We start from the raw sequence: 12,313 nt of genomic DNA on the forward strand, positions 1-12,313 counted from the left end.
TTTAGGAAGAACAAAAAGAAGACCTCTGACTGAAAAGATGTTGACGTTACCAAAAGAAAGTAGAGGAGTTTTGTGGTAGATTCCCAAGGAAAGTGTTACAGTATTAAATGATCCTACATGGAAATAAAGAAGACAGACTTCCAAATGCAGCAGACCAAGCCATTCCCAGGCAGTGGGTCCCACTGGGCTAGCAGGGACCCTGGTGTCTCTCATTCTACCTGGTCCACGGACTGAACTCATATTCTACCAGGACTGAGTCCAAAGCCCCATCACAAGGTGGGTGATCCACTAGTGGGCCATCTCTCGCCTCTGTCTCACTCTCCTTCTCAGACAGCTCTTACTTACAAAACTCTCACTTCACGCTGAAGATGACTCATATTTTTTCATGATATTAGGTGATGTGTCAGGATCTTGGGAGGAAAAAGATGGCTTTCCCAATTTATGATAATTTAAGGGGGGGGCTTAATGAAGGGGGGTCACAAGGGATAGTGCAGTAACCTGGGACTGGTAACAACAGAGCTTATATTTATGTCGGAGAGGGGACAACTGCCAGCACCTGAAAGAAGAGAGTTCTTTCTAAACATCTCTAGGGAGGGCTGCCGGCTTGAAGCAACCCCACAGGGAGGGAGCCAGGGGAACAAATACCCTTGAAGATAATACAAGGCATTTTGAAAACACCAATCCTTGCTAGTTGAAGTACTTCCTGAAGGAATTCTCTTAATGTTGCCAATCTGTTGAAAGTTTATCCCTACTGAGGAGAAGCAGAGGTAGGATTTTTTTTTTTTTAACCAATGCACTGTCAAAGCAAGGCAAACTTTTTGGTGTGGGATAGGTGTGAGTATGTAGATCTAACATGGTTCCTTGTCCCCAGAATGTCCTCCTCTACCAGAAATTAGAAAGTTCGGTGGGGGGGAGGTGTAGCGTTCTTACAGTTTGCTACTTGTTATCCTGTGTAATTAAGTCCATGAGAGACTGGTTTTTCTTTGGACACACTCAGTGTGAATTTACTTAACCCATGACCAAACTGCTAGATTGGAGAGAAGTCACTCTAGAGCTCTCTCTTAATCTCTGAAGCCCACATTGCTTCAGGTCAGTGGGGTCAAACTCCTACAGTCTCACCATAGAGCTGTTTCAATCAGAGAATCTTACGCTGTGTCCTGCTTTATCTAGTATGTTGCTTTATTTTAAAAACCCAGCTGGATCTATTCTCTTATTATGTTTCTACCCAAAAGAATAAGCCAAATTCTCTGATTCGTCTAGCCTGGGATAGCAAGTATACAGCAAAGTGCTCCCACTCGTCACGCCCGTATACTCACAACAGATGCAACTAATCATCCACTTCTAGTTCCTGGAAATTGCAAAATACGATAGTGAGTGTGTCTGTCAACAAATTCTGTTCGCCAAAGGATGAGCTTCTGCTTCCTCCCTTTTTTTGTCCCTCCAGGCCTTTGAAAATAGCATTAATATATACTATAATGGCCTTGTTAGGGTCTATTGCAATAAACCATTACCACATAACAATAGCTCATTCCCCTGTAATTACCCTTCTGCCAGCATCACTTATAAATCATGCTTCTCTTTCTTATCTACTCCTGTTAATCTTGTAACATCGCTGGTATTAAGGAGCAGTAATAACTAGTTAACATTTATCCTTCAGGGTAGGCCATGCAGTAAACACCCTGGTACACAATTGGTTTTCTTACCGGAATGTTGTTTGCAACCAAAGCCAGAATTCTTCCACTTCTGAGGGAAACGGGTTCAGCTGAGGCAGGGAGTACATCAACCAGGTGGCAGAGCATTTTTCTCTGTCTTAAACTTTAATCAGGTCAAATCCTGGAATACCAAAGTTGAGGGGGGAGGAATTCTTGATGCTGGAGATAAGTAATTTTTAAGGTAATATAAGACACTTAAAACAAAGAACTTATCATGCACAGTTGGTAACATAAACTAAGACTAGCTTCAGGGGAATGGCGGTAAGTATATGACGGTTACTTTCTGGCTCATTCATTTGTGCAGCAAACATGAATCACCCGCAAGCCACACATTTGCCAGGCACTGTTATCAGCACTGTTTACAGGCTCTCCCTAAACTTAAGAAGTTGTCTGGAGGGCAGCCACCAGGTCATAGCGCATGTTGACTCCAGATCAGTCTGAAACAGGTGAAATTAGGGTGGATGGATCGTAGATCTGGGCCAGTTTGGCATTTCTTATCATCTTACAACACTTTTATTGTGGATATTGATTTGCTCAAATATACAAGCATAACGGTACCTAATCCAAACCATTTTATCTGACTGATTATAAAGAATAAATGAATAGACAAAAATAAACATTCCAACCGAAGTCCTACCTGTTCAATTGATTAAAATCTGTTTGTTTTTTTTTTAAGGTGGATGCTTTGGGCAAATATGCAGTTGACTTTTTCTAGCCTCTCTACTGGGCTAAACCAGTTTCTCTAATATCACAGTTTTCTTTTCTAGCACCTTTATCCACTTTCCTGCTGCCTAAGTTCTGGTCTCCACCGCTTCACTTTACCCAGTCAGATGATAGTGCACTGAACTCTTGGAAAGGAATGATCACGGAATACCATAATTAATGACTAAACAATTTCAATGCTATTGGTTTGCTTTCTTTCTAGTGTACACAGACAAGGATAATAATAAAAGTTCAAAGGAACTAAAATCCTTCTCCCTCCTACAATATAAATTAACACCTTTATAAACAAGCGATTATTTACAAAGCTGGTCAAAAAAGTAGTTTAGATGTGGGTTTCATTTAGAATTTCTCAGTCGCATCTTTTGTTTTTCTCCCTATTATTTAACAATTATTTTATTGTACATATCATTCCAAGTACTTAAAACAGAAATTGTTGTGATATTTAAAAATGTAGTTAGGAAAACAACAGAGGACATAACCTATCACTGTTTAAAAACAGTCATTGAAACAAACCAACCAAGCGCATAAGCAAAAAGACCTTTCTAGTCCTATACTTGACTGCAAAGTAACTGACAGTGAGAATAAACACACCTTCCCTCCTCTACAATTCAAAACACCTTCTCTTTACACATAATTATGCAGATTCTTACCTTAAAGGGGAAGATCACAGACTACTATATCACTGCTTTTTTATTCAAACTAAAAATCATAACTTCGTGTTTTTAAAAAGTTCAATGAAATCTGGAAAGCCGTTAAAAGGCCAATGGAGAGAGAGGGGGGAAGAAAGGAAGGCAGATTCATGCCTTTATTTCTGGAGGAAGGGTTTCTGAAGGCTTTTTCTAAAACTCTTTAGCACCAGCTCAAGTTGAGGTTCGCCTGAGCATTGCGTGCCACTCTTGAGGTGTCCTGGGGGCTGACTCATTTGCTTTATCATTTCTTGTGAAAACGAGAGGTGGCAGCTATCACTGGAGAGGAAAGGGTGACTTGGTGACTGATCTCTTTACTGAACTGAGGAAAGCAGTCACACGCAAGGTGCAGAACCTCCCAGCTCCCGGAGAAACCCAACAGCTTCAGAGAAAGGAAGTTATTTCTATCCAAGAAGACAGGTGGTAACTGAAAATGCAATCATGAAGGAAAGAAGAAACATCTTTTTCAGAAATATAGTAACAGTCGCATATAATCAGGCTTATTCCACTTCTCACTTACACCTAATGCTGTTAACTGTATATTGCAAGTTGAAATAGAATTGATCGTTGTTCTGGGTTTTAAAAATTCTCTCCCTTTCTAAATGCATCACATCACTTTTAACTGTCCGAAGAACCCTTTATAGTTTACTTCCTCTAAAACACGTGCAGTTTTAATAGAATGATGGGGGCAAAAAGTCACACACCCACTCAAAGGGTCTGAGGAGTGAGCAATGGGAACAGTGAACAGAGGAACGTAGAAAGTAATAAATGCCCTAAAAGAAGTTCTGAGAAAGTCAGGGTTTTTCTTTCCTGGGTCAGTGGGGCTTGGCTTGACTTCTGATTGAGCTGAACCTCAGTGACAGACACTAATGTCTTTCCACATGGATTTGGAGAGGAAATGGAAACAACAAAAATATTTGTTGGACACTTACTGGGATGAGAGTGAGGACAGACAGACACTTCTCTAAATACTTTACAAGCCTATCCATTTTAATCCTTAAAACAACCTGGAGAAGTAAATATTGTTATCCCAATTTTAGAGATGAGAAAGTTCAGACACAGAGTTAATGGAAAAGGAGAGAAAACAGACAGACTGATCCCACTGTCAATCTGGACTCTAAATGTTTCAAAAGCACATCTGCCTTTTTTGTGACGAATAACAAACATTTTTGTATTATTTCCATTAATGAAGCATGTCCTCATATGTTATCTCAATTTATCCTCATTAAAGGACTGGTGGGATGCTTTTATTAAGCTTGTTACTCAGGTGAGGAAAACAAGTTTTAGGGAGTTCTCAAGATCACTCATCAGGAAATGATAGAGCCAAGATCAGAACACAAATCTTGTGCCCTCAGTTCTTCTGCTTTTTCAGTTTTCCCCTTGCCTTTCATCTCTGTGCCCCTCCTCTCCCGACTCATGGGAAGGCTGTGATGTCCGTAAACTCTCGCATCCATCTGCAGCCAGAACTGAAGTTTCAGTTCATCAGCTTTACAGCCTCTTTTCCTGTTAAAAGACAAAGGTCCTTGGAGAGATAGCACTTTAATCTCTCACCCATCATTTGCACTTTAGTATGACAAAGGGTCTGAGATCAGTTGTTTGTTTTTAACAGACTTATTTTTGGAGCAGTTTTAGGTTCACAGAAAAACTGAACAGGAAGGTAAAGAGAGTTCCCACATACCCGCTACTCCAATACATGTATAGCCTCCCCGTTAGCAGAATCCCCCACAAGAGTGAAACATTCATTACAACCGAAGAACGTACATTAACACATGGTTATCACCCAAAACCTTACATTGGCTTCACTCTTGGTGTTGTCAAATTTATATTGACACATAGCCACCATTACAGTATTATCTGGGGTAGTTGCACTGCCCTAAAACACCTCTGTTCTCTGCCCATTCCTCCCTTCCTTCACCCTAACCCTGGCAACCACTGATCTTTATACAGTGAAATTAGTTTTTGACTGGGTTGGGGGGGGGGATAAAAATTTAAATAAAAAGCAAACAAAAAAATACAGATGATACGAGTATTCAGTCGTAAGGTATATGGGGTGATACGGGTGTGGGGACTGAAGACCTAAAGGGAAACTCACACAACTTAGTAAATGAGCGAGACACACCTCTCTCCACCCCACCCATCCTCACATCTTGCTGAAGACTCAGCTCAGCAGATTTGAAACAGTTTTTATAGTGAAAGCCTATGTTGAAATAAAAGCTTACATTTTTGTACATAATATATTAAGAATGTAATTGATACAAATTCATGTTAGCATCAAAGTGTAGCTATTTTAATGAAAGTTAGTCTCACATGCAGCTCAGCATCTACCTCAGGTGGCAGCATCAAACTATTTTTAAAATTTTGATCTAGTTTAACAGAATTGAGAAAAATCCAATTCATAATAACAAATATTTGCAAATGGTTCTTTAAAAGAACTCACATTGCAGTCTAGGACTACTTCCATTAAACTGGATCAGAAGTTTTGAAGGGCACTAACAACTAGCTTGTATTCTTTAATATAAACATAAAAGCCTAACACACATCTAAAATGTACAATCAGCATTAACACTGCCTATGTCAAAATATTATCAAAATATGACCAAGTTATGTGTTCAATTGCTTTTATCTATTGTGTTGTATTGGTGCATAAGAAAAGAATTCACCGAAAAGCTTTCCTGAGTCTCTAGGAACTTGGTCATGTAAGCGTTATCACGGTGTAGTTTTAGTTGTGCAAATTTATAGGCTCAAATTTTTTAAACAACCAGTACAAAGCTATAAACTTTTCTAAACCAAGGGTGGCACATCTGTAAGCACAGTATATGAACAGAGACAGGGAAAACTCTGGAAAAGAAGACTAAAAGGACTAGTCTCGTCAGGTATAAAAGATTATAAAATGCTAGTAATTAAACTGTTTGTGGGCTGGAATAGCTAATCAATGAAAGAGACTACAGGATACAGAAATAGACCCAAATGTGTCCAGGAGAATATGATCAAGCTGAGCACTTCAGTACAGAAAAAAAAAAAATGAATTTTCCATTTGGGGGAAAAAAAGCCATATGGGAAAAAGAAGCTGGATTTCTCTCATTCTTTATGTCAAAATACATTTCTGGTGCAGCGGTGTGCTAGGCTGGCATTTACCAGCTGGCAAGAGGCAATTGTGCACGTCTCTTCCTAGCTAACTCTGTGCTTAGAGAGGTTGCACTGAGAGCTTGTAATTGGGCATGGTAAGAGTGTTTACACCTCAGAAATTTGCAAATACTACAAATTAGGGCTTTTGTTTTCATTTCTGTGTTTTGAGATTCAATTTTCCAGTCACCACATCGGTAAGAAAAAAAAAATGTAAGATATGAACCAGAAGATAATATGAGCATTTTTCTTTTAATAACTTTCTTTAAAGGTGGTAAACTTTTTCTAAAAATCCAAAATACTGTTTTAAAGATACATCTTCCTACAAAAAGTAAAAATCTTCTACTCCAAAAAATCTCTGTAAGTAATGTTAAATTTAAAGTGTCAAAATATGTACACACATAAAGCAGGGCTAATGTTCTTATTATACAAAGAGCTCTAACAAGTTAATAGGGAAAAGATGAGCAATTCAATATAAAGGTGAGTGAAAGACATTAACTGACAGTTAACAGAAGTATGAATATACCTGGCCAATAAATATATGAAAAAATGCTCAATCTCATGCCCTAACTAAGAAATTCAAATTGAAAAAAAATTAAGCCTATAAAATGGTAAAAGTTGAGGGTGGGCTGTGATGATGAGGGCAAGGTGTGGGGAAGCCTATTCATTCCTGTGGGATATTGTTAAATTTGACACAATTAAGTGAAATTGAAAATTCACATCTGTTTCAACTCAGTAATTCTACTCCTAGGAATTTATTTTACAGACTTTCCTAGATGCACAAAAGTGAGCAGACATGGATGACTGTTGTGGCACTGTTTGGGTAATAGTTATCACTGCTACATGAGAATTACCCACAAAAAGCTCAACATCATAATAAACACTATTATCTCATGTAGTTTTGATGTCCTAGGAGCTGGAGAGCAGCTTAGCTGGGTGGGTATCTCATGAGGTTGTAGTCAAGGTGTGGGTGGAGGCTGCGGTCATCTGAAGGTCTGACTGGGGCTGGATGATCCAGTTCCAATGTGACTCACTCTCGTGGCTGACAAGTTACAGGAGGCCTCAGTTCCTCATCCCACAGACTTTTCAGTAGAACTGTTAGGGTGTCCCCATAACAACCAGGTTTCACCAGAGTGAATGATCCAAAAGAGAGTAAGCAGAAGCCACAATGCTTTTTATGACCTAGTCCTGGAAGCCATTTCCACACTATCTGTGTTATACAAGTCAGCCCAGTTCAGTGAGGGAAGTGAATACACAAGGGCATGAATACCACGAGATGAGGCTCACTGGAGACCATCTTCTAAGGCTAGTTATGACAGTTTGGAATAAAAAGGAAAAAAAAAGGAATCTCAATATTCATTAATAAAGTACTGGTTAAAAGATTTTTTAACTTAATGTTGTAAGACCATTAAAAGAAAGAAACAACCTATAAGGGCGCTATGGAAAAATGCCCAAAATATAAAGTGCATGAAGCATATATTTATATGTTATAATGAGTCCCTCAGTATTCTTATAAAAATAGGCATATATGCATAATTACATGCATAAGAGCATGAAATCTGTGCAACCATTTATAAGATCTATCAGTGGGCAGTGGAATTGGGGGTGATAGTAGTTAGGGATACATAACTTTATTTTATGCTCTACACTTATACTAGAAATGTTTGAAAAAATGTTACTATGCACACACATTTACAATTTTTAAAACTAGTTAACAATATGCTCCACAGATATGTACAGCACAGATAGACAAAAGGGGATATCATTTTAGTCAAGCTCAGACCGATTTCAGATCTAGCTCCTTACTCGGAGGAGCTAAGTGAGTAAGCAGAAGGAAGAGAAGATGGTCTTCTGAATTGAGGATGGAGTACCAGTCTCCCTAGTGTCCAAGTCTCCAGCCTCTGCAGAGCTGGATTAACATGAAATGAGAATTATCCCCAAAGTAGAAATCAGCTGTGGTGGATTTCTCCCTATTCTAAGGCCACAGGGTACTTTGGAGGGTCTGGCAGCTGGGATGTGCAGGAATGGCGGGGTTTGCAGTGGGTAGCAGTTTCACCAGGTCACACAACGTGGAAACCTTGATGTTAGCAAAACTCAGCACCTTGATGTTAGCAAAACTCAGCTCCAGTGGATTTCCAAAGCATCCGCTACCATGTGAACACCTGTCCTGGAAGATCTTCAGGGACTGTAGCTGCTGGGAGTTGACTCATCTCTCCTGATGGATTATCTTGAAGGGGATGGAGACCCAGGAAGCCCATGCTCAGTTTATTACAAGGCCAAGTTTGGGTTTGAACCTTGGAATAAGTTCTCTACCAGGGTGAGGAAGAGGATGGCTGAGAATTGTCTATAGCAAGCATGAGCAAAACAGAGTAATAGGATTTTCTTTAAATTTTTTTTTTGTTTTCAACTTTATTTTCTGTTAGTTTGCATGCTTACCATTTTTTTTAAGTTTTTAAAATAGATTTATTTACCTTATTTTTATTTTATTTATTTTTTGAAGGAAGGGAGGTAATTAGATTTATTAATTTACTAATTTTTGTAATGGAGGTACTGGGGATTGAACCCAGGACCTCATGCATGCCCAGCATGTACTCTACCACTGAGCTATACCCTGCCCCCAGTTACAGAGTTTTAAAGAAGCCTCCTAACAGCTTGTATCAAATGCTAATAATACAATGATAATAATTATAAAGATGTAGCTAACATTTATTAACTGCTTATTATTCACTTACTAATTATACCCATTTTACAGATTAAAAAGCTGAGAATTGGAGAAGCTAAGCAGTCTTCCCAAGGATGTTGCACACTTTTCTTTGGAATTTCAGTTTTGGCAAATAATTCAAAAATGTACTTTTGAAAAAATTAAAATTGAATCAAAGATATTAAGAATTCATGAAGCAGTTCTGTCCAAGGAAATGGAAGACCGCTGCTTAGATGACCCATCCTTGGAACCAATGAGCTAGAATTTATAGAAGGTTAGTTCTCTGTTCAATAAAAAGTATAAGCTTATTCAGAATTAAACTATTCAATCAGGGAATGAACTTTCCTGAGAAGTAGTAAGCTCCCCATCACTGGGCATGTTCAAGCAGAAACGTAATTACCTGTTAGGTATAGTACAGAGAAATGGGAGCAGCTTACCATTGGGTTCCCTTTCAAATCAAAGTTCTGATGTTCCTATGAGAATAGAAGCTTCCCTTTGTTATCCTTCACATTGAACTGAGTTAAAGCTTCTGATTGCACAAGGCTGGATTAAATATATATCCTGAGATTGTGGGGTTTTAAAAACAATAGTAAACACTTAAAAAGTGCCTATTATGGGTGTGACACTGCTTTACATAGATTAGCACAGGTAATCCTTCCTACCATGCTATGTACACAGGATTTACATAAAATTCTAGCCTTGAAACCTAGGTACCAAATACATGTTCTTCAGCACTCTGCAATGTTTTAAGATCCACATAGTGAGATACAGCTGCCATTATAGGGCCCTACAAGTGGAGAAGGGTTTAGCTAAGACACTGCAGATAAATGAATAAACAGACACAGGAAGTGGTTTGTCACATAATAGGGAGTTTCTATCCATGTTTCTATAGTTATGTCACCAAACCACAGGCTGACACTAAGAAAAAAGAATCAGTGCCAGAAAACCCTCGATACCATTAACATTCCTTGATTTTGAACTCAGTACAAACTAGCTTAATCTAAAAATTTTAATTTAATATGAGAAAAAAAAGGAGAAAACCATAAAAATAGCATTCATAAGTTCTCTAGTCCTTGTTTCCTTATTTTGTTCATAACAACAGGATTTGTTTTCACAGAGCAACAACCACAAGACCTTACCATCCCTTACTGAATGCAAATCATGGTAAGATGCTGGGAGGCAAGGTCTTGGCACCTACGAGCTTCTGTAACTCAGTGGTTCCCATTACAGCTTCGAAGCCAAACCACTTGAGGCTGGACAGTTGGCTCTGGGGTGTTGAGCAAATATGTCATCTATCTACCCTGCCTTTTTTCTCACATATGCAATAGGACATAATAGCACCTCTCTCACTAGGATCCTTTCAAATACTGAATATGTTAACTCATGCAATTTTAAAACAGTGCCTGGCATGTAGTAAAACCCCTACTAGTATTAGCTAGTGTGAGGGGAAATGGAGCATTTGAGCATAAATCTGAGCTTACAAAGAGATAAATAATGTTACCTAGTGGTACATGAGAAGCAGATGAGAGTTACAGATATGAAATATGCTGGGGTTCAAAGTGGAGTGAGATGGTTATGGGTGGGAGTGGTAGGGGCCACTGGGGCAGACTCTCAAGGTGAGGAGAGAAGAGCCAGAAACGAATTCTTCTGCCCACCTTTGATGTGGCATGGCTTTCAGATGCTCTCACGAGTATGACATTCTCAGCTAATCTGAGGTGGTCTGTGAAGCACAATTGACCACAAAGGGGGAAAAAAATAGTAAGAGAATCAAAAAGTTAAACAATAGGTGGGAAACAATGATATATAAAACAATGAAAATACACAGAGGAGTAACGTGTTATTTCCTTGACAAATAAAACATACCTACATATAAAAGAATGTTTAATATTTTGGTATATGTGTAAATATCTATCACTGAATTTTCTCTCTTCCAGAAAAATTCCTCTATCAGATTACTCAAATTTCTTAGCTTTAAAATTTTGTTTTTGATGTTGACCAGAGAAAGTGAAAAGCAATTTACTGACACTTCTATCTTATACAATGTAAACACACAGCATGTTTATATTTTCCACTGTGAAGGGGAGCGCGTGAGCATGCAAATGACTAAACTCTTCTTCCTGACTAATCTCATCTACTCCTCTTCCTACTTCTAAAGTGATAACTAATTATTTATCTAGTTTTCCATTTATGATATATCTAATCAATTGTTTTAATGTCTTCAGTATGGCTTTAACTGATTTACTAAATAGGTGACGTTTGGATACACTGAACAGTTTACAGAACTCTTTCCCATGCATTATCTCAGCTACCTCTCACAGTAATTTTGAAAGGAACACATTACTCATTCTGTTTTACAGATGTGGTAAACTTGAGAGTAGAGTCGGTGTGACTTTCCCTAGATCACACAGCTGCGACTGGTCTGAGATCTGGGCTCAGATCGTACGGGAATATTATCAACGGTTTCAGAAATGGTCGTTATGCATTGAAGGGTCCTCTGGTAGCTGGTTAAAAAAGGAAAAGGGGGAATGATACAGACTTTGTATGAGTCTCCGTCTATAAATGTTTTTGTGTTGTCACTTATTTGTCTTATTTCATTTTTGTTTTTGTTTCTCCTCACAAGACTCAGAAGCCTCCCAGGGACGGCAACTAATTCCCACACCCCCGACTCTGGTCTGGGCTCTGTTCTTCAGGGGAGCAAGAGCTGGACGAAAGGAGCACGACTCCCCTCTAGTCACAGAGACGTACTGGACTGCTAGGTCCTGGGAAACTTTCCCAGGAACTGTCCTATTGCTTCATCGTCACTGGGGATTAGGTAAATTGTTAAAGCCCCAGGCCTGTGTGCTGGCTTCATAGCCCCAGAAAATGTGTCAGCAAAGCTACTTCCTACTGTGAAACCCTTTAGCAGAAATGGTGGCTCATGACAGGCCTGCAACAATGTAAGGAATTTTTACCAAGAGCTTGGAGGCTGGACTGTTGGAGGAGAGGTTAGCAGGAAGCCCAGGATAGCCGAGGGGCTAACTCAGAGGCAGTTGCCGGCCACCTGAGAGGAGAGTTGCTTCACCCAGTCCTGGGAAACATGGACTCATGGCCTGATGACCCCTTTGGAATTCTGAGTCTCTTTAGTGTATGGAGTGAGAAAAAAGATACAGAGAATCTTCCTGGATTAGGGGAAACGGAAGGGGGGATGCACACACGAAAAACGTCAAGTGGTTGGTAAAGGCAAGGAGCAGGCATCAGTGGTGTGATGGTTAATTTATGTCAACTTGGCTGGGTCACGGTGCCCAGATACGTAGTCAAACATTATTCTGGGTATTTCCAGGAGGGTGTTTTTCATGGAGACTAACATTTAAGTGAGTAAAGCAGATTGC

General features: G+C 39.2%; 1 protein-coding gene across 1 annotated transcript in view; it reads right to left on the bottom strand.

The window, feature by feature from the left end:
* Positions 1-773: 773 nt before the first annotated feature.
* CPOX (coproporphyrinogen oxidase) overlaps positions 774-12,313 on the bottom strand; it is a 34,264-nt gene continuing 22,724 nt past the window's right edge. The window contains exon 10 of the transcript XR_004323447.1: positions 774-1,833. The gene's annotated coding sequence lies outside the window, so the exon portion shown is untranslated. The remainder of the gene's footprint in view (positions 1,834-12,313) is intronic.

The sequence above is a fragment of the Camelus ferus genome, chromosome 1 (genome assembly GCF_009834535.1).
Source record: "Camelus ferus isolate YT-003-E chromosome 1, BCGSAC_Cfer_1.0, whole genome shotgun sequence".
Classification (NCBI taxonomy): Eukaryota; Metazoa; Chordata; class Mammalia; order Artiodactyla; family Camelidae; genus Camelus; species Camelus ferus.